Source organism: Sprattus sprattus (assembly GCF_963457725.1).
Source record: "Sprattus sprattus genome assembly, chromosome: 21".
In the NCBI taxonomy this organism is placed as follows: Eukaryota; Metazoa; Chordata; class Actinopteri; order Clupeiformes; family Clupeidae; genus Sprattus; species Sprattus sprattus.
The window spans coordinates 15,701,483-15,728,806 of NC_137919.1; positions in this window are offsets into that span (position 1 = coordinate 15,701,483).

The window sequence follows — 27,324 nt, forward strand, 5'->3', positions numbered from 1 at the left end:
GTTCATGCAGCGAAGCTGCAGAAACCTATTGTGTTTCTCTTTGTTAGGTTTCCTCCGGTAGGAGGTAACCTATTGTTATTGTAGGCTTTCTTATGTTGCTGCAATGGGAGTCAATGGCAGCCCCTAGAACCATATGGTAACTTTTTGTGAAATTTGGCACACTCATTAAGGACAGTCCCTTCTTCATTCACACCAATTTTCATGCTTCTCATTAGACCACTCTAGCGCCACCAACAGGTCAAAGTTGGACTTTTGTAACACACGCAACTTTTGAACCATATGACCGATTTTCAAAAATGAGGTACCATTGGATTCCCTGAATTAAGACAAATTAAACCCACCCCTTGGCGTCAATTTCCGGTTATATAGATTTTCCGCTATTTCCGGTTTTATCAAAAACCTTTGAAAGCCTACTCTTCCTACAATTGTTGGCAAATCTTCTTCAAAATCACCAGAGATGATCTTCAGACATAGCCTCACAAAAGTTAACAAACAGAATTTTGATCCTCACAACCGTTTGTCCGGTACAGCCACTCAAATTCAGCAGAAAAGCGGCCAAACAGGAAGTGAAGTCATATGTCAGCAAATATTTGAGTGAAATTTACGCCACAGGGTGTGTTTAATTCGTCTTGATCCAGGGAATCCAATGGTACCTCATTTTTGAAAATCGGTCATGCGGTTCAAAAGTTGCGTGTGTTAACACAAGTCCAACTTTGACCCGTTGGTGGCGCTAGAGTGGTATAATGAGAGACATGAAACTTTGTATGAATAAAGAAGGGACTGTCCTTAATGATCGTGCCGAATTTCACAAAAAGTTACCATATGGTTTGTCCGGTACAGCCACTCAAATTCAGCAGAAAAGCGGCCAAACAGGAAGTGAAGTCATATCTCAGCTAATCTTTAAGATATCAACACCAAACTGGTATGTCACTTGGAAGACACTACAACATGTTCCCATGTGCAAAGGCAACTTCATATCTTGAAAGATGATTGATATAAAGCAAATTGGATAAATTGTTAACGCTAAAATAATGCTTTACACATCTGCAGGTCAAAAAGTGAAACTCTGATTCAATCACAAGTTCATATGAAGACACTTGAGAGTGTTTAGTACACAAATCTGAAAAAAAGTTGACTGTAAGATGAAAAGTAGATTTTTGGTGAATATTTGAAACATGCATGCTTGACTACTTGCTAGGGTGGTTCTCTATAGAATGTCTCTGTCTCCTCATCCGCGCGGCTCCTAAATCTCACACACTCAGTCTCCCCTTAACACACGCGCAGGCTTTGTTTTACACACATACATTCTAACAGACACACAGGGTAAGCGCACACACACAACCTCCACTCAGTCTAAACTTCAGGGCAAAAGCATTGTAAATGTTGGATTTGAAATGTAATATCCCATTGGCAAGTCTGCAGCATGGATTTTTCTATACAGTGACAAATTGTCACAAAATTACATTTTTCCCTGGTTCGCAATGTTTGGAGGAGGAAACCGCCATCGCTGCTTGCAGCTATATTTAGGTTTCCTCCGGTATTGTTATTAGGTTTCCTCCGGTAGGAGGTAACCTATTGTTATTGTAGGCTTTCTTATTATGTTAGTACCATGGGAGTCAATGGCAGCCCCTAGAACCATATGGTAACTTTTTGTGAAATTTGGCACACTCATTAAGGACAGTCCCTTCTTCATTCACACCAAGTTTCATGGCTCTCATTACACCACTCTAGCGCCACCAACAGGTCAAAGTTGGACTTTTGTAACACACGCAACTTTTGAACCGTATCACCGATTTTCAAAAATGAGGTACCAATGGATTCCCTGGATCAAGACGAATTAAACACACCCTATGGCGTCAATTTCCGGTTACATAGATTTTCCGCTATTTCCGGTTTTATCAAAAACCTTTGAAAGCCTTCTCCTCCTACAATTTTTGGCAAATCTTCTTCAAAATCACCAGAGATAATCTTCAGACCTAGCCTCACAAAAGTTATGGAAAGAATTTTGATCCTCACAACCGTTTGTCCGGTACAGCCACTCAAATTCAGCTGAAAAGTCGCCAAACAGGAAGTGAAGTCATATCTTGGCAAATCTTTGTGAAATCAACACCAAACTTGATATGTCACTGGAAGACACTACAACATGTTCCCATGTGCAAAGGCAACTTCATATCTTCAAAAATGACTGATATAAAGCAAATTGGATACATTGTTAACGCTAAAATAATGCTTTACACATCAACAGGTCAAAAAGTCATACTCTGATTCAATCACAAGTTCATGTGAAGACACTTGAGAGTGTTTAGAACACAAATCTGAAAAAAAGTTGACTGTAAGATGAAAAGTAGATTTTTGGTGAATATTTGAAATACGCATGCTTGGCTAATTGCTAGGGTGTTTCTCAAGTCTGCCTCTCTGCTCCTGCCCCTCTGGTCTTGCGCGCGTGTGTGCTCCAGATTCTCTCTCTCACACACACACACACACACACACACACACAGGGACAGGGACAGGCTCCTTTGACACGCGCAAGCACACACACACAACGTTTAAGGAAATTTAGGGATGACCACACCCCTTCTCACTCTTAGCTTGAAGCCATGGCCCTTGAGGATCTTCAAAGTAATGCATTTGAAATATCATATCCCATTGGCAAGTCTGCAGCATGGATTTTTCTATACAGTGACAAATTGTCACAAAAATACATTTTTCCCTGGTTCGCAATGTCTGGAGGAGGAAACCGCCATCGCTGCTTGCAGCTATATTTCTAGGCTTTCTTATTATGTTGCTGCAATGGGAGTCAATGGCAGCCCCTAGAACAATATGGTAACTTTTTGTGAAATTTGGCACACTCATTAAGGACAGTCCCTTCTTCATTCACACCAATTTTCATGGCTCTCATTAGACCACTCTAGCGCCACCAACAGGTCAAAGTTGGACTTTTGTAACACACACAACTTTTGAACTGTATCACCGATTTTCAAAAATGAGGTACCATTGGATTCCCTGGATCAAGACGAATTCAACACACCCTATGGCGTCAATTTCCGGTTATATAGATTTTCCGCTATTTCCGGTTTTATCAAAAACCTTTGAAAGCCTTCTCCTCCTACAATTTTTGGCAAATCTTCTTCAAAATCACCAGAGATGATCTTCAGACCTAGCCTCACAAAAGTTATGGAAAGAATTTTGATCCTCACAACCGTTGGTCCGGTACAGCCACTCAAATTCAGCAGAAAAGTCGCCAAACAGGAAGTGAGGTCATATCTTGGCAAATCTTTGACAAATCAACACCAAACTTGATATGTCACTGGAAGACACTACAACATGTTCCCATGTGCAAAGGCAACTTCATATGATGAAAATGATTGATATAAAGCAAATTGGATAGATTGTTAACGCTAAAACAATGCTTTACACACCAACAGGTAAAAAAGTGATACTCTGATTGATTCAAGTTCATGTGAAGACACTTGAGAATGTTTAGAACACAAATCTGAAAAAAAATTGACTGTAAGATAAAAAGTAGATTTTTGGTGAATATTTGAAATACGCATGCTTGGCTTATTGCTAGGGTGTTTCTCAAGTCTGCCTCTCTGCCCCTGCCCCTCTGGTCTTGCGCGCGTGTGTGCTCCAGATTCTCTCTCTCACACACACACACACACACACACACACACACACAAACACACACAGGGACAGGGACAGGCTCCTTTGACACGCGCAAGCACACACACACAACATTTAAGGAAATGTAGGGATGAACACACCCCTTCTCACTCTTAGCTTGAAGCCATGGCCCTTGAGGATCTTCAAAGTAATGCATTTGAAATGTAATATCCCATTGGCAAGTCTGCAGCATGGATCTTTCTATAAAATGACAAATTGTCACAAAAATACATTTTTCCCTGGTTCGCAATGTCTGGAGGAGGAAACCACCATCGCTGCTTGCAGCTATATTTAGGGTTCATGCAGCGAAGCTGCAGGAAACCTATTGTGTTTCTATTTAGGTTTCCTCCGGAAGGAGGTAACCTATTGTATCTGTTAGTATTATTCTTGTTCCATGGGAGTCAATGGCAGCCCCTAGAACCATATGGTAACTTTTTGTGAAATTTGGCACACTCATTAAGGACAATCCCTTCTTCATTCACACCAATTTTCATGGCTCTCATTAGACCACTCTAGCGCCACCAACAGGTCAAAGTTGGACTTTTGTAACACACACAACTTTTGAACCGTATGATCGATTTTCAAAAATGAGGTACCATTGGATTCCCTAGATCAAGACGAATTCAACACACCCTATGGCGTCAATTTCCGGTTATATAGATTTTCCGCTATTTCCGGTTTTATCAAAAACCTTTGAAAGCCTTCTCCTCCTACAATTTTTGGCAAATCTTCTTCAAAATCACCAGAGATGATCTTCAGACCTAGCCTCACAAAAGTTATGGAAAGAATTTTGATCCTCACAACCGTTGGTCCGGTACAGCCACTCAAATTCAGCAGAAAAGTCGCCAAACAGGAAGTGAGGTCATATCTTGGCAAATCTTTGACAAATCAACACCAAACTTGATATGTCACTGGAAGACACTACAACATGTTCCAATGTGCAAAGGCAACTTCATATCTTGAAAAATGATTGATATAAAGCAAATTGGATAGATTGTTAACGCTAAAACAATGCTTTACACATCAACAGGTCAAAAAGTGATACTCTGATTGAATCACAAGTTCATGTGAAGACACTTGAGAATGTTTAGAACACAAATCTGAAAAAAAATTGACTGTAAGATGAAAAGTAGATTTTTGGTGAATATTTGAAATACGCATGCTTGGCTTATTGCTAGGGTGTTTCTCAAGTCTGCCTCTCTGCCCCTGCCCCTCTGGTCTTGCGCGCGTGTGTGCTCCAGATTCTCTCTCACACACACACACACACACACACACACACACACACACACACACACACACACACACAGGGACAGGGACAGGGACAGGGACAGGCTCCTTTGACACGTGCAAGCACACACACACAACATTTAAGGAAATGTAGGGATGAACACACCCCTTCTCACTCTTAGCTTGAAGCCATGGCCCTTGAGGATCTTCAAAGTAATGCATTTGAAATGTAATATCCCATTGGCAAGTCTGCAGCATGGATCTTTCTATACAATGACAAATTGTCACAAAAATACATTTTTCCCTGGTTCGCAATGTCTGGAGGAGGAAACCGCCATCGCTGCTTGCAGCTATATTTAGGTTTCCTCCGGTAGGAGGTAACCTATTGTTATTGTAGGCTTTCTTATTATGTTAGTACCATGGGAGTCAATGGCAGCCCCTAGAACCATATGGTAACTTTTTGTGAAATTTGGCACACTCATTAAGGACAGTCCCTTCTTCATTCACACCAAGTTTCATGGCTCTCATTACACCACTCTAGCGCCACCAACAGGTCAAAGTTGGACTTTTGTAACACACGCAACTTTTGAACCGTATCACCGATTTTCAAAAATGAGGTACCAATGGATTCCCTGGATCAAGACGAATTAAACACACCCTATGGCGTCAATTTCCGGTTGCATAGATTTTCCGCTATTTCCGGTTTTATCAAAAACCTTTGAAAGCCTTTTCCTCCTACAATTTTTGGCAAATCTTCTTCAGAATCACCAGAGATAATCTTCAGACCTAGCCTCACAAAAGTTATGGAAAGAATTTTGATCCTCACAACCGTTTGTCCGGTACAGCCACTCAAATTCAGCTGAAAAGTCGCCAAACAGGAAGTGAAGTCATATCTTGGCAAATCTTTGTGAAATCAACACCAAACTTGATATGTCACTGGAAGACACTACAACATGTTCCCATGTGCAAAGGCAACTTCATATCTTCAAAAATGACTGATATAAAGCAAATTGGATACATTGTTAACGCTAAAATAATGCTTTACACATCAACAGGTCAAAAAGTGATACTCTGATTCAATCACAAGTTCATGTGAAGACACTTGAGAGTGTTTAGAACACAAATCTGAAAAAAAGTTGACTGTAAGATGAAAAGTAGATTTTTGGTGAATATTTGAAATACGCATGCTTGGCTAATTGCTAGGGTGTTTCTCAAGTCTGCCTCTCTGCTCCTGCCCCTCTGGTCTTGCGCGCGTGTGTGCTCCAGATTCTCTCTCTCACACACACACACACACACACAGGGACAGGGACAGGCTCCTTTGACACGCGCAAGCACACACACACAACGTTTAAGGAAATTTAGGGATGACCACACCCCTTCTCACTCTTAGCTTGAAGCCATGGCCCTTGAGGATCTTCAAAGTAATGCATTTGAAATATCATATCCCATTGGCAAGTCTGCAGCATGGATTTTTCTATACAGTGACAAATTGTCACAAAAATACATTTTTCCCTGGTTCGCAATGTCTGGAGGAGGAAACCGCCATCGCTGCTTGCAGCTATATTTATTATTCTTGTACCATGGGAGTCAATGGCAGCCCCTAGAACCATATGGTACCTTTTTGTGAAATTTGGCACACTCATTAAGGACAGTCCCTTCTTCATTCACACCAAGTTTCATGGCTCTCATTACACCACTCTAGCGCCACCAACAGGTCAAAGTTGGACTTTTGTAACACACGAATAATTGTGATCCTCACAACCGTTTGTCCGGTACAGCCACTCAAATTCAGCTGAAAAGCGGCCAAACAGGAAGTGAAGTCATATATCAGCAAATATTTGAGTGAAATTTACGCCACAGGGTGTGTTTAATTCGTCTTGATCAGAAACACTCTGAAAATGTCAACTCTCCTCCTGCTCTCCAAAGAAGAACAGGGACAGTCATCAATGACAAAGCATGAGATAGAAACCTCACGTTGTGCCTGATTCACGTTCAAAGAGCAACATTATCACTCATCATCGTGATTTGCGAGACTCAACACTTTTGAAACGCATTTCCTAGTCAGAAACTATAGAAATGATCCCTGAAAGTATAGTCTTGCCGTCTCAGAGTAGAAGCGAGAAAAGCCTTTCACGTGCTCAGTCTTCACGGTGAGGGTGCGGATCCACCGCGTCCGTTTACTTTTCCGGTTGCTAAACACTGCCTGGCAATGAAGGAAACACCACAACCCGGTCTATCGTTTAACTGACGGCATTCTCAACGGCGGGATACTGGTAAACTGCACATGTTGAATGCTTAAGTTCGACAAATAAGCCGTAAGTGGTGTGGTTTTCGAACCCACGTCTGTGATGTCCACCTGTCCTTAAAGACGACGCGTCGATGCAAGGTAAGGAGTGACTTTTTCACGTGTGACACGTGTCTAAAAGTGCAGTCTTTGAAACAGGTCTCTGCATTGTGAACAGCATAAAAAAGCTTTTTTTCACAATTGTTTGCAGAAACACTCTGAAAATGTCAACTCTCCTCCTGCTCTCCAAAGAAGAAAAGGAACAGTCATCAATGACAAAGCATGAGATAGAAACCTCACGTTGTGCCTGATTCACGCATCATCGTGATTTGCGAGACTCGACAAGTTTGAAACGCATTTCCTAGTCAGAAACTATAGAAATGATCCCTGAAAGTATAGTCTTGCCGTCTCAGAGTAGAAGCGAGAAAAGCCTTTCACGTGCTCAGTCTTCACGGTGAGGGTGCGGTTCCACCACATCTGTTTACTTTTCCGGGTGCGAAACACTGCCTGGCAATGAAGGAAACACCAAAACCCGGTCTACCGTTTAACTGACGGCATTCTAAACGGCGGGAGCTCGGTAAACAGCACATGTTGAATGCTTAAGTTCGACAAATAGGCCGTAAGTGGTGTGGTTTTCAAACCCACGTCTGTGATGCCCACCTGTCCTAAAAGACGATGCGTCGATGCAAGGTAAGGAGTGCCTTTTTCACGCGTGACACGTGTCTAAAAGTGCAGTCTTTGAAACAGGTCTCTGGATTGTGAACAGCATAGAAAAGCTTTTTTTCACAATTGTTTGCGGAAACACTCTGAAAATATCAACTCTCCTCCTGCTCTCCAAAGAAGAACAGGAACAGTCATCAATGACAAAGCATGAGATAGAAACCTCACGTTGTGCCTGATTCACGCTCAAAGAGCAACATTATCACTCATCATCGTGATTTGCGAGACTCGACACTTTTGAAACGCATTTCCTAGTCAGAAACTATAGAAATGATCCCTGAAAGTATAGTCTTGCCGTCTCAGAGTAGAAGCGAGAAATGCCTTCACGGTGAGGGTGCGGATCCACCACGTCCGTTTACTTTTCCGGTTGCTAAACACTGCCTGGCAATGAAGGAAACGCCACAACCCGGTCTACCATTTAACTGACGGCATTCTCAACGGCGGGATATTGGTAAACTGCACATGTTGAATGCTTAAGTTCGACAAATAGGCCGTAAGTGGTGTGGTTTTCGAACCCACGTCTGTGATGCCCACCTGTCCTTAAAGACGACGCGTCGATGCAAGGTAAGGAGTGACTTTGCGGAAACACTCTGAAATTGTCAACTCTCCTCCTGCTCTCCAAAGAAGAACAGGAACCGTCATCAATGACAAAGCATGAGATAGAAACCTCACGTTGTGCCTGATTCACGCTCAAAGAGCAACATTATCACTCATCATCGTGATTTGCGAGACTCGACACTTTTGAAACGCATTTCCTAGTCAGAAACTGTCGAACGATTGCGCAGCATGCAGGAAACGACTGGCCGAGCTGAGCGGAGATATGCTGACGTGTGCGTAACAAGTTTTGCAACAAGCCATCGCCATAGAGAGCATCCCTACCCACGCAGAGGAAGAGGCCCATACCATAGACCATAAATGGCAAAAACAGGATTTAGACCATAAATGGCAAACACAGGATGTGTTATGACACACAGTGAACAAAACATGTGATTAAGCAATGTCAATGCATGTAAACGATGCTGTATGTTAGGAAAGCCAATGAGCAAACAGATGCCCAAATAAGACAACAGAAAATGTATGAAATGACAGTGACGTAAAAGATCACGACTGCTTTTGCTATATATATCTGGAGGGAAGCCTCACATAGTCTCGTTCGGACTGAATTCATAGCCATATGCTTTGAGATTCTTACTGCACATTTAAGCAATATACTTTTATATAGCTACTTCTTTATTATACTCTTTACAAGTAATCCTTATTAACCTTTATACTTTTTATCTGTAACCATTGTTACCTTTTTTACAAATAAAACTAAGCTTACTTTTTACAACTTCAACTTTGAGAGCGACCTACTTTTTCTAAAGACTCACTTCCCCATCCAGCACATTTGCTGCGACTGCTACAAGAAGGACAAACAGACCGACACTTCGAGGGTAAGCAGAGGTGGGCCCCTTTCCTGTTAACTGAGGGAAGAGCACGTAGATATTCTTAGTTTTTAACACAGGCAAGCCACGGTCCCAGACTCCATTGTACTCCTCCTCATCATATATTTAATTAGAGAAATTACCAGAGGGCGAAAGGTATTAAGGTATTAAGGTATAGGCTGTATAGGAGGATTAAACAAATCCAATAGAGAAGAAATGTCATAATTCCTGTTAGTAAATAGGACGATACTTGGAGTGGGATTAATCCTCTAAAAATTTTCCAAAAAGTTAACAGGGGAATCCTTCGACAGAAACTATAGAAATGATCCCTGAAAGTATAGTCTTGCCGTCTCAGAGTAGAAGCGAGAAAAGCCTTTCACGTGCTCAGTCTTCACGGTGAGGGTGCGGATCCACCGCGTCCGTTTACTTTTCCGGTTGCTAACGCCCGAATCACATTGCTGCGTTGGAAGGCGTTGATGCGTCAGGGTTAACGCATCCCCATTCACTTTTTATGGGGTGACATCATCCTTTGCTGAACTGAATTGTGGCTCCGTTTGGTTCGCGTGCGTTGCGTTTCATGCTTTACTCGCGACAAGAGTTGAAGAAGGTTTAACTTTTCAACAGGCAATGCATGCGTCAGCCAATCATATTGCCTTTCATGCATAACTGACAGCACAGGCACTAGCCAATCATATCCCGTATATGCTCACGTCTACAGAGCGGCAAACTCAAAAAAAAAACATGGCTGCCAAACTCCGTAGATGGTCGTATTTGTACCTACAAGTTGGTTGTTTGACTTTTTTTTGGTTAGATTTTTTAAAAGTTACCGAGATATAGACACTGTACAATGTAAAAACCCCTTTATTGTAACTGAGAAATACCTATCATAGGATTTGCGAGGTGTCTGAGCACACTGTCTAATGATGGGTTAGGGTTAGCATGCTACTACTCACAGGGTAAAAGCCTACTAGAGACCTGATTGGTTTGTTGACCTGTCAATCTCACTATAACGTCTCCGTTATCAACAGAACCGCATGCGCCAGACTCCTCCTCCACCGTCCATTGCATCAACGCCTTCAAACGCAACAATGTGAGTCGGGCGTGAACACTGCCTGGCAATGAAGGAAACACCACAACCCGGTCTACCGTTTAACTGACGGCATTCTCAACGGCGGGATACTGGTAAACTGCACATGTTGAATGCTTAAGTTCGACAAATAGGCCGTAAGTGGTGTGGTTTTCGAACCCACGTCTGTGATGCCCACCTGTCCTTAAAGGCGACGCGTCGATGCAAGGTAAGGAGTGACTTTTTCACATGTGACACGTGTCTAAAAGTGCAGTCTTTGAAACAGGTCTCTGCATTGTGAACAGCATTGAAAAGCTTTTTTTCACAATTGTTTGCGGAAACACTCTGAAAATGTCAACTCTCCTCCTGCTCTCCAAAGAAGAACAGGAACATTCATCAATGACAAAGCATGAGATAGAAACCTCACGTTGTGCCTGATTCATGCTCAAAGAGCAACATTATCACTCATCATCGTGATTTGCGAGACTCGACAAGTTTGAAACGCATTTCCTAGTCAAAAACTATAGAAATGATCCCTGAAAGTATAGTCTTGCCGTCTCAGAGTAGAAGCGAGAAAAGCCTTTCACGTGCTCAGTCTTCACGGTGAGGGTGCGGTTCCACCACGTCTGTTAACTTTTATGGGTGCGAAACACTGCCTGGCAATGAAGGAAACACCAAAACCCGGTCTACCGTTTAACTGACGGCATTCTCAACGGCGGGATACTGGTAAACTGCACATGTTGAATGCTTAAGTTCGACAAATAGGCCGTAAGTGGTGTGGTTTTCGAACCCACGTCTGTGATGCCCACCTGTCCTTAAAGGCGACGCGTCGATGCAAGGTAAGGAGTGACTTTTTCACGTGTGACACGTGTCTAAAAGTGCAGTCTTTGAAACAGGTCTCTGCATTGTGAACAGCATTGAAAAGCTTTTTTTCACAATTGTTTGCGGAAACACTCTGAAAATGTCAACTCTCCTCCTGCTCTCCAAAGAAGAACAGGAACAGTCATCAATGACAAAGCATGAGATAGAAACCTCACGTTGTGCCTGATTCACGCTCAAAGAGCAACATTATCACTCATCATCGTGATTTGCGAGACTCGACAAGTTTGAAACGCATTTCCTAGTCAAAAACTATAGAAATGATCCCTGAAAGTATAGTCTTGCCGTCTCAGAGTAGAAGCGAGAAAAGCCTTTCACGTGCTCAGTCTTCACGGTGAGGGTGCGGTTCCACCGCGTCTGTTTACTTTTATGGGTGCGAAACACTGCCTGGCAATGAAGGAAACACCAAAACCCGGTCTACCGTTTAACTGACGGCATTCTCAACAGCGGGATACTGGTAAACTGCACATGTTGAATGCTTAAGTTCGACAAATAGGCCGTAAGTGGTGTGGTTTTCGAACCCACGTCTGTGATGCCCACCTGTCCTTAAAGGCGACGCGTCGATGCAAGGTAAGGAGTGACTTTTTCACGTGTGACACGTGTCTAAAAGTGCAGTCTTTGAAACAGGTCTCTGCATTGTGAACAGCATTGAAAAGCTTTTTTTCACAATTGTTTGCGGAAACACTCTGAAAATGTCAACTCTCCTCCTGCTCTCCAAAGAAGAACAGGAACAGTCATCAATGACAAAGCATGAGATAGAAACCTCACGTTGTGCCTGATTCACGCTCAAAGAGCAACATTATCACTCATCATCGTGATTTGCGAGACTCGACACTTTTGAAACTCATTTCCTAGTCAGAAACTATAGAAATGATCCCTGAAAGTATAGTCTTGCCGTCTCAGAGTAGAAGCGAGAAAAGCCTTTCACGTGCTCAGTCTTCACGGTGAGGGTATGTAATATGGGCAGAGAATGTACTGGTGCAGCAGGAGTTAGTGTGGGGTAATAAGTCTGCCTTCTAGTTCTAGTTATTGGTTGTCAGAAGTACGTTTGGACTAGGTGGTGTTTTAAGTTTTGAGAAAGGAGGCTAGCACCCTCTTTAGAGGGGTGGATGCCATCCTTCTGTAATAGCCCTGGCTTCCTCCAAAAAGTAGGCCAGTTATTTATGAAATCACACTTGTATCCTTTTGCTCCCCATTGTCTTATCTGAGGCAAAGGCTGCTAGTTTACTTTAAAATTTGTGTCCTGTTTTTTCATAACTTCAGCTATATGGATGACCTCACTGAAGCAGGACGACTGACATCACCCTCCTCTGCTGCTCACCAGGCTGCTGCAGTGCTCTTTGAAAATGGCATGGGCACAGATTTGGAAGTAAAGGATGGACAGTGCACTGTGCCATCACAGACAACAGCCAACACAGTGTACACAGTAAACTTGTTAAAATTCACATGTGAGTGCACCCATTTCCAGATGGGAAACATATGCAAACATCTTCTCTTGTTGAAGCTTGAGGTAGGCAGGAGAGGTATCGACATTGAAAAAATGCGAAATGATAAAGCACAAGAAATGATCAACCTGAATCTATATCAGCAAACAGAAGATGAAATAACCATTTTCAATAGTGATGGGACTATGAGTATTGTGAATAGGCAAACTCAGAGTTTTTGCACATGCATTGCTAATAGCTTTGGAGAAAGATGTATTTGCATACACGGCGTACGTACCCTTGAACCTCAAGACATTCTCACAAATCCCAAAGAGAATGCACAAGAAGCCTCCCGTGGCAATCCTACCATACAGTCCATGTTATCAGACCTACTAGAGTGGAGCAAGTCTGAAACATTTCAACAAACCCCGGAACTGTATAATACAATCCAAAAAGCACACAAGCTGGCTTTTGGAAAATTCTCTGCTGTGTCCAAAAAAAGGAAAATTACCCCTTTGCATAGTTACCGTAAAAAAATAAAGAAAGCTAGACAACAGAGAGCAGTTGTGGAGAACTTCAAAAAGAAAAGAAACACAAGAACTTAAAGGAGCTGTATGTAAGAAATTAATGTAAATTAAACATAAAATGGCCTTGACATACTGGAAGACATTAAGGAATCATGATAATTTAAAATACTTTTATCACTGACAACAGTAATCCAGCCTAAATATCAGCATTACAAAATTGAATTTGCAGCCCTCAACTTGTGCTAACGTTGTCATTATGTGTTTACTATTCGCATATTTTGGCCTGTTGCGACACCCTCCACCTCTGATTTGGGTAACCTAGCTTGCAAAACGTTGTCTGGGAGGAAGAGTGGTGAATACTATGGGCCTCATTCTCGACCTTTGTCTGTAATTCTTCAGAAATGTTTCTTACACGACCGCAAAAACAACGTAAGAGAAACGCTTCCGCTGCATTCCCGCACGCTTGAAAATGTGTTCATAAGCAGCCGAAGTCTTCTCAGCTGGGTTCCTTCCGATTAGCTTCTTAGATTGATGCGCGTTCTCGTGAAAGTGGATTTGCATACATAGGCCTACACGCCCTGCCAGCTCCTTATTAGGAGACGCAATTTTAGAAACGTGTGCTGTCGCAATCTCCCGAATCCACCTCGTAACAGGTGTTCATTAATAAGGTGGAGATATTGTATAACGTTGAACGTCCGAAGTCCGTAAAACACATTTAAGTAGTCACTTTTTTTTTTAAATCGAAAATTAAGCACCATAGGTGTGAAGACCGGTCCCAAGTAGCCTACGATTATAAATTGTAGTCCGTCTTGTCGTTCAAAATGGCCACCATAGGGGTGAAGACTGGTCACCAGTAGTAGCCTAGTATAAATCGCAATAAATTCATGCCGTAGTTCTTAGAGATTGAGCTTAGTGTTCATTTATTTATTCACTTACATTTGCAGTGTTCATGTCATTCACAATCAGTCTCTTAGCAGACGCGGCCTTTGTCCAAAGTGACGTACAAGGGAGAGAACAGTCAAGCTACGAGCCATATAGACCTAGTGTAACAATAAACACTACCTCGTGTAATTATGACTATAAATGTGAAACGTAATTGTTAATGATACAAATATTCTCGTATTTATTATTATCATAATTATTTTAATCCGAGGATGTCTGTAGAGTTGACGTGAACGCAATCACCAACGGGTTCTCACAAATTCGCCCGTTAACCCTTTTACTGCAATACGGAGTTTTTTCAAATGTCATTCCTCAACGCGATTCCTGAAATAACCACAAGATGGCCCGTGGAATCGCATTTGAGAAGATTACGGCAGAGTTACGCCTGCTATTTCGAGTTCTGAAAGTTGTCTGAAGTTCAGAAGAAAGCACAGAAGAAAAAAATAACGAGAATGCAAATGTTTTCATAAATGTTTCCGAAGTGGAGTTCCTTCTGAAATCCTTCGGAAAGTCTTCCCAACTGCTGTCGAGAATGAGGCCCTATGTTCTGTTTGCTTTTTTGCAGTACCAGTTTTTGGCCACAATCTTACATATGGCTCCTTTAATTCTGTTATTCATGCTGATCTGACCTGACTGACTGCACTGTTTGCAAATGAAAACATGTCCAAAATAAATTATGATAATGTAACCATTTTCCATACTGATGGAAGCGTTAGTGTTGTCTGTCAAAAAAATGCCATTTTTATGCACATGCATAGCAAATAGTCACAGTGAACAGTGCATCTGTATCCATGTTGCCAATGTTCTTCAGGCTTGAAAGCCATCTGAGCTACCCACAGGCTCACAAGATGAGACACAGGAGTCACAAGTCTTTGGCCCTGCTCAGAAACCCCTAATGCAAGACATGTTGTAAGACTTATGACACTGGAGCTCTTCAAATCCTTCAAACAAGGTGACACAACAGGCTCCACCAAAAGGATTGATTACTGAACATATAACATTTTTTATTTTATACCTAAAAGGACTTTTCTTGATGGAAGATTAAATTGAATTGTACAGAGACAAAGGTTGCTGTTTATTATTTCGTTTATTTGTTTTGTTGTTTATTGATCATTTCAATTTTCGTTGTGATGCACTGATCTATTAGGGCAAAAGTGCCCTTTAATATTTTTGGACCTAGCCCATGGGTGACTAGGTCATACTGACCCCAATTGGCCTCCATGGCGGTCATGAGCTCTCCCAGGGTCTTCCTGCAAATGTAAATTAAAATGTTACATAAGGTATGTAAGGAATACAAATATAATTTATTAGATGAAAGTGAGATGCTGGGTGTAAGACATGTAGTGATATTACATCTGTCAGTCTTAACAATATACGGTGCACAAGTTGGGCAGGACGGGGAGTAAACTAGTAAAGGACGGAATGGGGCCAAAAGTGAGGAATGGAACTAGAACAGTTGAGAGGTGGAGATGGGCAGGGCAATAACTGTGTGTGTTGAAGTGGGGCTGGGGCAAACTAAAGTACGTATGGGTAAGTGATAAGACATGGGGGTGGAAAAACAGTGAATTCTTTCTGCCCCAATGTGAGTGCAATGAAAATGTAAACTTTCTGGTCTTTGAACTTTTTAATGACATATTATAGCATATTAGCTCAAGAATCAGATCCTATGGTACCTGCAATTTTCTGCCTTTGCAATGGCCTCATGCATTCCCCTGTCATCTCTGTCCTCTTCCAGACAGGCTTGCCCAATGCTGCTGATTGGCAGGAATTTGGCAGAAAGAAAATTAAAGTCTTCCGCCAAAGCTGCACATTCATCTACAATTACACAAAAGCATAATTTCATTAGGAGAACTGAAAAAACATCCAGGAAATATGCTTCAATACAAAATCAGATGCTTTATCATCATTACCAAAAGAATATGGTATAGGGAATGTTTATTAAAGCACTGTAGATATAATTCTTGTAGCTAACCTAACATGACAGTATACAGTATTTTCAATGAAGCAGGCCTAGTGATAGTAATGGCACAGATTTTCTTGCTATTGATTGTATAGGACAGGGGATCCGAAGGTTGGAAAACAACTCCGTACCATAGGCCAACAATGAGTGGTTAGATGCAGTCTAAAATTCTTTAATGAAAACTTAATCATACACACATTACAATATCATATATTTCACCTGGTAACTTTGAGCTATCCTAACAGTTACCTTCACACAATTTTGTTATGTTAGTAGACAGCTTAATGCGTGGAGATGGCTCCACTTTTGCCCTCCTCAAATTCTGTAAAATGGCCTCTTTCTGGCCCTTGTCCTTCCGAATGTAAGCCACAACGGCATTTGTGGAGAAGCTCTCTGGAGGAGAGCACCTCCTCCTGAGCTCCTCTGCGCTCACCACATATCTGAAATATCAGTGTGTATTTAATTCAAGGAAAAATCTGTTGTAAAACAACCCATATCTCTGTTCTATGCAGCTGCTGAGTGTTGTCAGTAGATATGATAACTGCATTTTACACAATACAAGTAGAATTTGTACCTAATGCTAAGAAATGGTAGCATGGGAATACCCATGCTGCCTTGCACACTCAATCAGAATTGCTAGGCAGCCTGGAGACCATGGCCAAAATTTTCACATGGATTTGGGAACCAATCACAGAGCTAGGATCGATGGCAAGACAATGCGCAAACTATCGGAGAAACTGAACTTCACATCCCGTACGGGAAAATGAATAGGTGGTACCCAGACTTAATCTCACTTGTGATTTAGTCTGGCATTAGCCAGGCTAAACAAATGGGGGCATGATAAAACAAAACTTTCATGTCCTCATTGGTTATCGTTGGATGACGTTATGGTATCTTGTTTACTGTACGTTGCACCATATTATTTGTTCTCATACCTACTGACAGCACTCGACAACAACAAACAACAAGGCTACAGGTTGCTTCACCCTGGAGGTAAGCAAGCAAATCAAAGACTGCAACTTCTAAGAAATTCCCTTTAACCATCAAGAGTTATTCAGCAAAGACAAAATATATTGAATGCTGTGGCTGTATACACTTTTACACAAATAATACTTTTAATCATTCTAAATTATAATTAAAGGAGAACGCTGGCACGTTCCAACCTACTTTCCAGTGGAAGCAGTAGTCCAGTATAACGAGCTGACAAAAAAATGAAACGAAATGATGCAACCTGAACGGAGTTATGGTGATTTAAGCCAGGCAGCAAAATAACATAGCAATAGGGGCAAGCTTCTAAAGTAATAACTAGGAAAAGTACTGCTACGCTATTTAGCTGTCCCGCTAAACCGTTATAACTCTGTTATATATGAAATATGAAGACGTCAAAAGTTTTCAACTGCATCATGGTCTGTATCATATCTGCTACTATGGTATTAGCGACAGAGACCATCTCTTGCGCAAAAACTCTTAAAGGCCCGAGACACTTAAGGGCAGTCTGTTAAGCATTTCATTTACCTAAAAACTTTCATGGAAAAGTGACACATATGGTTATATTCTGGAAGGCATCAACAATTATAATATGTGGGTGAAGTGAATATAGACCAGTAGTGACATTTTTATATTCAAATTGAGCATAAACACAAAAATCTAAACATTGCTGCAGAGGGATCTCGGAACTTCAAAAGGTATGGATATTGGATAGAAGGTTTTTCGTACCTTGTTGAGGTGATGCTGCTGCTGCTGCTGCTGCATAATTGGTTGCCGTATTCTCGGCTTCAGTTTCAGCTTCTGCTGATACATCAAGAAATTGTATTAGTGGCAGAGACCAACTCACTGGGGAAGCCTGCCTGTTTCAGTGGCAAAGACCAACTCATGCACAATGAGTTTGGTTTTGGTGCCATCTGATATTTTTTAGCACACTTTCAACTTCAAATGTTAAATCTGCAATAAGAAATATAAAGACGTCAAAAGTTTTCAACTGCATCATGGTCTGTATCATATCTGCTACTATGGTATTAGCGACAGAGACCATCTCTTGCGCAAAAACTCTTAAAGGCCCGAGACACTTAAGGGCAGTCTGTTAAGCATTTCATTTACCTAAAAACTTTCATGGAAAAGTGACACATATGGTTATATTCTGGAAGGCATCAACAATTATAATATGTGGGTGAAGTGAATATAGACCAGTAGTGACATTTTTATATTCAAATTGAGCATTAACACAAAAATCTAAACATTGCTGCAGAGGGATCTCGGAACTTCAAAAGGTATGGATATTGGATAGAAGGTTTTTCGTACCTTGTTGAGGTGATGCTGCTGCTGCTGCTGCATAATTGGTTGCCGTATTCTCGGCTTCAGTTTCAGCTTCTGCTGATACATCAAGAAATTGTATTAGTGGCAGAGACCAACTCACTGGGAAAGCCTGCCTGTTTCAGTGGCAGAGACCATGCACAATAAAGGATTACCAGAAGGATATACAAACCTTGGTCAGGTGGTGGTGCATTTACGATCATAAGGAGCAGTTCCTCCGCTGACTGAGCTTCTGCTGATACAATAATGCAAGCGTTATTGTGACAGAAATCAATTCACACATAACAAATGGTTACCATAAGGATCTTCATACCCTCTTGAACCGGTGGAGTGTAAGCTTCCACGTCGATTATTATAGGTGGGGAATATGCTTCCACATCGATTTCCTCTGCTGTAATAAACAATTTCAATGCACAACCTTGTGTCCATAATCCACAATCTACCAACATATTAGTCAAAATGTACCACAATATTCAATGTCCAATTAATCCACTGTGAGGATATCTTTAGTTTTACACAGGGATTGACAAAGTTCTCTCGCAGGCCACATACTGTACTGAAAAATATGAGCTGCCAAAGGCCAAAGCAAAAATAATTGTAGTTTTTCAGCATTTTAAGTCGAAGAGCAACTGTAGGCCGTCTAATGCTACACTGTTTAATGATATTATTGACAAACACATCACAACCGAATGGAAATGATGATGTGCAATGGATATAGACCCTTTTATGACGGCAACTTTAACCATAGTTAGTGACAGTGCAAGAGGATTTTGGAGAGATAAAGCTAAGGATTTCTTCGTCTCGGTTTCTTCGCTAAAAAAATGCCATCTTGTTGTGTTGTGGGATGCCAAAACAGGTCAACTAAAAAGAAAAAGGTCTCAATTTCTACCGCATTCCTTCGGGGAAAAGACTGTTTAATGCAAACAGGCGTAGATTGTGGCTTCAAGCTATAAAACGAGTGGACTGGACTGAAGACATCATTAAAAATGCACGCATATGTGGGTCACATTTGATATCCGGCAAGTGAATTTTGTTTATGTTAGCTGACTTGAAATTGTGTTAGTTAAATCTGAGATAACTTAGTTGGCCAAAACAGCTCCCTAGAAAGCTAATGTTATCCATATCTAACTTATATTAGCCTTGCAATTTTAGGTTAACTTAACGTTAACGATATCTAACCATTAACGTTAGCTAACCGTTAATGTTAGCTAGTTCATAGTACATTCATCTATTCATTTCATACAATGATACAATGCATACAATGATCGCAATGTAGAAAAGTTTACTGAAATACTGAAGATCACCTACTGATTGTGCTTATGAAACTTAGATTGGGTCTCACTAACACTGACATAGCATTTAGGTTTAAAGTATCGAACAGCACAATATCATGCATTTTGAGAACCTGGTTACCTATGGCTAAAGTGTTGAAACCACTTATAAAGTGGCCAAAACAGACTGCTGTTTTAAAGAACATGCCCAAAAGTGGCTTCTCACCCCTCATTCGCTAACATTACAGTTGTGTCTCCTGGTTGCAATTGTTAGGTAGTTCCTACACGTAAACCTTGACGATGAAACGTTTATGATAAGGTCGACTTACTCTGCCATGCATGTGCAATTTAACGTGAAGCGGTAGCGTTGGTGGGTTTGTTGATAAAAACACATGGTTTATACATTATTGTCTTTGTTCCTTGTCATTGGCTTGGTAGCACCTTAGATTTTAGGACGCAGAAATCATCATTGAGGTCGCAGTACTTAATATCCTGGAGTGGACATGCCCGCAGACAACGTTATAGGCATCGAGTGACTTGAATGATCGTAATGTATCTTTTGAGTAAACACTGGGTTTTTCTATTAAGTATGTATAAATATCTGTCCATTTTGATGGGTCAACTATCCAATCCGTGATCGAATATGGATCGGGAAGTTGGATTCCATAACTTAATGTCAATTTATTAACGTAACTTCCGAGATCATTAGGATAAAGCGAACGCAGGTATGAACTTAAGCCATTTCTTTTGCCCCCAGAATGCGTGCGCAACCTAGAACGCTGAGCATTGTTTACCAACGGCGAAAGGGTCTATAGATTAATGTCAATGTGCCATCTTATTTCTGACTTCATGGCTGGCCACATGAAGGAGAGCAGAGGGTTGCAATAGTTTTTCCAACCCTGTTTTATACTCAATCAATTTTACCCTGTTTTATACTCAATCAATTTTCAATATCAGTTTTATTACATTCACCTTTAATATAATCCTCCATAGGCTTTTTGTAAAGCTAACCTGAATTCAATACCATCACATGTTTTTTAGCTCAAGAGAGGCACACCTGGCAAAAAATGCAAGACTGAAGCTATAGCCCTTGAGCGATACTGAAGGGCCAATCTTGGGGGTCTACTGATGGTTGGGCAAATTTATACATTGTATGCTCTTACCAGATCCTGAACATGACGAGCATTTCTCCTGGAAAACATTTCACAAAAACTGTTAAGTTACATAAATAATTTTGGGGAAAACATTTTCAAAAGTATCATTAACACTTGCCTTGTTCTTCTCTGCTGGTCTCGGACAGGTGGTGCAAATACCTGACCTATCTACAAAAATCAATATATTACGTTGTATTTAAAGGTATACAAATAAAACCATATCAGAAACGGAATTAGTCCAGTGTTCTGTGTGCTATGCTTGCAATTTAGCAAAGGTGTGAATTTAATTGTTCACTTAAATTTAAAGTACAAGTTTAAACGTGCACTGTGTAAGTTTTTCTCCCATCTAGTGGTTACGTTTGATTTTGCATTCGCTCTCTAGCGTCATGCGTTTTTAAATGTGCGTTGCAACCTATGGTAGCCTTCGGAACTTCAAGGTCCAACCAGAGCGGTAGAGAAAACATGGCTCTGGGTACAACCACAGAACTTTTGAGTAATTAATGGTCTCTGGCTACAACCCTGTTAGCACCTTGTCCACTTAACACTATAACCAATCCATCCCCCATTCACAGGTGGTCGTCAAAACACCTCGATTCATCTTTGTAAAACGCGAAAACGCACTTCGCCCTATTGGTATTGCAGGTAGTGCTTTATGTCCCTATCGCAATTCATACCCGGAAAGACATGGAACCCTCGATGTTAACATCCCTTTCAATGTAAATAGAAATGAGTGATTCTTCGCCCAGGAGGATAAGTCATATTGTTGGTATCAGTTATTTTACACCAATGAGTATATAATTATGAATGAAGAGGTTGATTTGAGGTAATAAAGTACTTAAAACCTTACACAGTGTACCTTTAAGGTCTGCTGCTACATCTATGGCTGTCAGATCCAGTATGAATGAATTGCACTTACCAAGAGACATCAGCAAAATATGTCCCAGTCTCTCCCTTTCGACTGGAATTGGGGGGCATATAATGTGCCCTTGGTGCCCACCCAAAAAGGCCTCCGCAAACTGAAACACAAAACCAAAACTGAAAGGGTTTATTTCAGTATTTCCAGTTCTTCATCAAGAAATAAATGATAATCTTTAGTGATGTATGTTATATTGAAAAAATATACATCATGGAAGATCCATAAATCTGTTCATTTGTGATTTCCACACAAAAACAGCTTTGCACCACTAAAAGGTTCCACAGATGTTCAAAAAACATGTTCCTAGCATTAGGCCAAATAAAGCATGATAAAATGCTATAAATTCCCAACCCATCTTCATTACTTCTAAAAACGAAGGGTTCTTTACCACAAGTGTGAAAACGCCACAGGACACAGCATCCTGCTGCATGCTGTGGCTTGGCGTGTTGAGCTGCCAGGGTCCAGGGAAGCCTCTGGCAGCTGCAAATGTGCTGAGAGAATAGAACATACGATCATGGTAAGGAAAATTATGGCTGAATTAGTACAAGTATATCTGAAACAATACCAAAACTTTGTACCTCCAATTCTTTTTGATTTCTGAGCAGCGATCCTCCTTCTCCCCCAGGGAGTTCATATAGGTAATGGTTTTCCCCAGCAAGTCGCAGTGCTAGACAAACAGAAAGAAAAGTTTGATCTCCACCTCAGATAAAAATTAGCTTTACTGAGCTTTATGAAACATATCAGTGTTAGAGATGCACGAATGGCGGGTACTGCCGCAGACTCTGCGGTTAAACTGCGGATCTGGCGGATTAAATTCGGGCGGGTGGCGGTTGAACCGATCAGTAACACTATATTTGAAGGAGTCTACATAAGGGTGACATGTAACCATCATCATCATGACACATGTCATGAACATTAATGACACATTATTGATGTTTAGGACTGTTGTCATAATGTGTCATTCGGTTTTAGAATGTCAAGTTGACATTGTTTGGGTGCCATCATTATGAAAACTTGACATTAGCCAAGATGACATTATTTGACACTGTCTTTGTCATGACATTTAAAAGACCGGTTAAGTGATATGAAACATTCAGAAGTGACATCAGGCAATGGTGCATGTTCAGAATGCAAGAGCAATTAATAAAGTGGAATAGACGTGGATTAGTAGGCCACATACAGCATATTGAAATTGTGTCTTTATATAGGCTATTTTTTTTTTGAAGACTGACTTCACTGCTTGAAGGATACAACTTACATGTAGGCCTACTCAACCATAGGTTTTACCCTACTAGGGACTCATCTTTGGAGCAGGCAAGAGCCTCAGCTCAGCTTTCTAGTCAGCTGTGGCTTGCATCACCTGTAGACCTAGCGGATGGCGGGAGGTTGCTGTTTTGAAAATTGTTCCAAAAACTTTGGTGCGGATGGATGGCGGGTGGTTGGCGATTTTTTTGGGTGCGGTTGCGGATGAAATAATAGCCCATCCGCGCATCTCTAATCTGCGTTGTAGTTAATTAAGTTAAAGTAATCTCGCAGGTAAAAAAGAGCAAAAGGACATGGGCTAGCATAAAGTTGTATGCTGCTGTTTTTTTATATAGCAATACTCTACTATACTTGATGTTTATGATGAAATAATCTACATTATGTTAACGTACAAAAAATGTCCAATGTCTGTCCTCCAGGTAGGGGCCGATAATTTGTCCATCTGTAAAGATGTTCTTACAAGAGAACAAAACCACAATTCATAACCAAAGTAATTGTATCTACAGTGTGTATGTATAATATTAGTGATAGATAATTTGATTAATTTTGTTTCAGTAAGTGAAGGCCAAACACATTTTATTTAAAACAATGAGAAGTAGGCTAGCACAGGGCGGCAACCTTTGAAAATTCTTACATTGACAAAATAACGGCTCCTTGCCCTGGAGCTTCCGTTCAATACCAGCTGTAAGAAAAACTAGAATGCGTTTCGTGAACGAACTGCGAGAGTGTGCTTGCTCTGTGACAGAGAGAACAAGTGCCAATGAATTAACATGTATTTACATCTACTCAATCAGTGTAGTGGGGCCTTCTTCCAATATATTTTAGCAAGCAACCAAGCTCAACCATTATATTTTGGCTCCACTGACGTTTAGACATATGAGGGTATCTTTGTTGTTCTGTTTTTGTTTGTTTGTTTGCTTGTTTATTGTGAAAGGGTCTAGTGTGTTACATTTGGTCATAGCCTAATAGTTCCAGAGTCTCGTTATACTGACTTACTGAGCTAAGTGAATTGTTGAAATTGTTATCTTGGTAAAAGGAAACATCTCTGCAACAATATTGGAATGAATGCGGTTACATAGCCAGCTTTACTTAAAGTTTATTGTAAGATAGGCCTATATGTTAGACTTAATGCAGTTAGAGTTAGACTGTAGGTCTAGTATCAAACGTAAGCAACACTTTTACTGTATAGCTAAAGAGCACGTGTATCACATTGGTTTATAGTCTGTCAAATTAGTTGTAGTTATTGGTGTTCGTTGGCATAAAAAGTTAGTCTTCTCTTATAAGCCTATAGTACATCTGATTAGAGCTAGCAACCATGAAAAACCTCTTCTGAAACTAAGAAGGATAACTATGACTAAATGTGACTAAAACTAATATGCATTTTTGTCTTAAGACTGAATCTAAAATAGCTGCCAAAATTAATACATCTCAGTGTTCATTTTGGCAGCTATTTTAGATTCAGCAGCTATTTTAGATTCAGTGCATATTAGTTTTAGTCACATTTAGTCATAGTTATCCTTCTTAGTTTCAGTCTAGTTTTCGAAAACTGAGCACACTACAACAGCTACGCTGTGTGTACATCCTCAAACGTTTTTCAGTTAACCTAATGATTCAAGGTCTCTCATGAATCATTACTCCCAGGACACGGGTTAATGTTAACTCAAGCTATCGGTCACAACAAGTTACTTGGGATATGCTACCTCATAGTTAGCTAACGTTAGCTAGCTAAACGTTTACAGTGGCTAACGTGAAGCTTCAATCAAAAATTATTAGCTAGCTTTCCAAGCTAGCTGACACAACCTAAACACTCGACTGCCCCTTTGAAGTCAACTTAACGTTGGCTAATATATTCTAATAACTAGTTATCATTGACAGTTACAAGCTAATTTACCAAACTCCTTTCTGTCCTAAATTGAGCAGTTGCTGGTGTGAGCTACAATATGGGAGCTAGCAAAGCCATTTCTAGCTCTACTTCACAATACTGCTGCCTAGTGTAATAAGTTAACGTAAAACATAAATGTTTATAAAGTATCAGACATAAACAGGATACAACACACCAGTTACCAATTGATATTATGTGTTTATATATACCGAAAATGTCAGTAAATCCAGATGATGATTATGCTGCTGCTGCTGTTGGTCCCGTCGCAGGTCCCGTCGAAAACCCTGGAGTCGCGACCCTGTCAGTTGTTTCCATGTGAAATCAATGGAATGCTTCACTTTTTGGCGCCGTATTGACAACTGTCTGTCACTCGCACACTGTGCTTGTAAATTATTTTTCAAGTTTGCACGTACCTATTTATGCGAGTGAAATACTCGCACTGTAGAGCCCTCGAAGGTGTCTCTTAATATTCCTACAGTTGAATGGAGAACGACTGATAGAGCGGGTGACGTCACAATGGCTCAACCTTCCCCATGTTAGTCAATGAGAGAAAAAGGGGATGAAAAAATGGAATAAAAAAGGAGTGACAAGGAGTACCGCCACGAAAAGTCATAGCAGCTTGCACCGGATCGGGCCGGACGTTTTGGTGTTTGAATGGCGTCTCTAGCTCAATCGGGCGAGGAGTAGTTAGCTGCAAGAAAAACGTACGGAATAAATAAAGAAAACTTGACGATAACAATACTGTGCTTCCCTTCGGGCAAGCACACTAATTAGCCATGAAGTGACAGACTGAGACAGTTTAACAAGTTACAGTTTATAGTACAGGACCAACACATAAAAAAAAGAATTACCTCATCAGACACTTCTTGGTCTTTGACCAAACATTCCAAGCTGCCAGGGAACAGTGAAAACAAAAAAAATGCAATTATGAACTAGAAAATGCATTTCCTGAAGGAAATACCAGTGCATGAAATGCAAAGGTTAAGAAAGGAAGAAGAAAAGAAAGAAGAGTGAAAGAAGGAAAGAAGAAAGGAAAGAAGAGTGGAAGAAGGAAAGACAAAAAGAAAGAAGAGTGAAGAAAGGAGAGAAGAGTGGAAGAAGGAAAGAAGAAAGGAAAGAAGAGTGAAAGAAGGAAAGAAGAAAAGAAGAAAAGAAAGAAGAGTGAAGAAAGGAAAGAAGAGTGGAAGAAGGAAAGAAGAGTGAAATAATGAAAGAAGAAAGGAAAGAAGAAGGAAATAAGAAAAGAAAGAAGAGTGAAAGAAGGAAAGAATAAAGGAAAGAAGAGTGTAAGAAGGAAAGAAGAGTGAAGAAAGGAAAGAAAAGTGGAAGAAGGAAAGAAGAGTGGAAGAAGGAAAAATGAAAGGCAAGAAGAGTGGAAGAAGGAAAGAAAAATGGAAGAAGAAAATAAGAAAGTAAAGAAGAGTGGAAGAAGGAAAGAAGAGTGAACAAGAGTGGCTCTGGATGAAGAGATAAAGAGAGAGAGTGAAAATATTGAAAAAAGGAGATAAAAATGGAGTGAAGAGGAGAGATTGAGTGTGAGAGAAAGTTGACTGAGAGAGAAAGATGGAGAGAAAAAAAAAAGAGAATGGATGGTGTCTTAATGTTCCTAGTTACAGTTAAATTGAGAGGGACAGAGAGAGAAGAGGTTCCTTTGATTTGGCACAGGTGTCAGTAAAGCACAGGTGCAAGCCAGTTTAAAGACCCTATTATGATGTCATAATGGCCCAATGTAAGTCAATGGGAGAAATGTATATTCGTTTTTCTTTAATATCTTAAAAAGTATAAAGTTTAGAAAAGTGAAAAATACATAGCATAAGTGTCGTTTACAAGACCTACGCGACAAAGTTTGAATGAAGTTTCTACGTTAAGCGGTTCTGGCTGAATTAATCGCAGAAAAAGGTAACAAGAATAAGAAGAAGAAGAAGAAGAAGCCTAGGAATAACAATACAGGGCATTTCATGCACTGTAATGAGGTCCCTCTGCCCTGAGGGCAGGAGTGTTACTTCAGCCCTGGGACACGGAGAGACGGCTCTAAAACGGCCGCTGAGGTGAAAGTATAGAACAGCCTGACAAAGCTTCACTTCTGAGCTGCTTGGCAGCCGTTATCACTCACTTTCTTACCGGAGAGTTCAAGAAATGCCTCATTTAGATAATGCTAGCTGGAGATAAGACAGATAACTAGATGCTATGGTTGCTACGGTCCTTATGCTAGCTAACTGTACCAGAGAAAATGGTTACACTGCAGAAAATATATTATTCCAGCTTTAGTGTCAGTTTTACTTTTACATTTTAGCAGCTAGCTTAGCGCCAACAAACATGAGGTAGGTTCACAAACCTGTGGTGAGAAAGTGAAGCTAAGCTAGCTAACGATTGATAGATAGCCTACACACGTTTTAGCTAACTGCCTCGCCA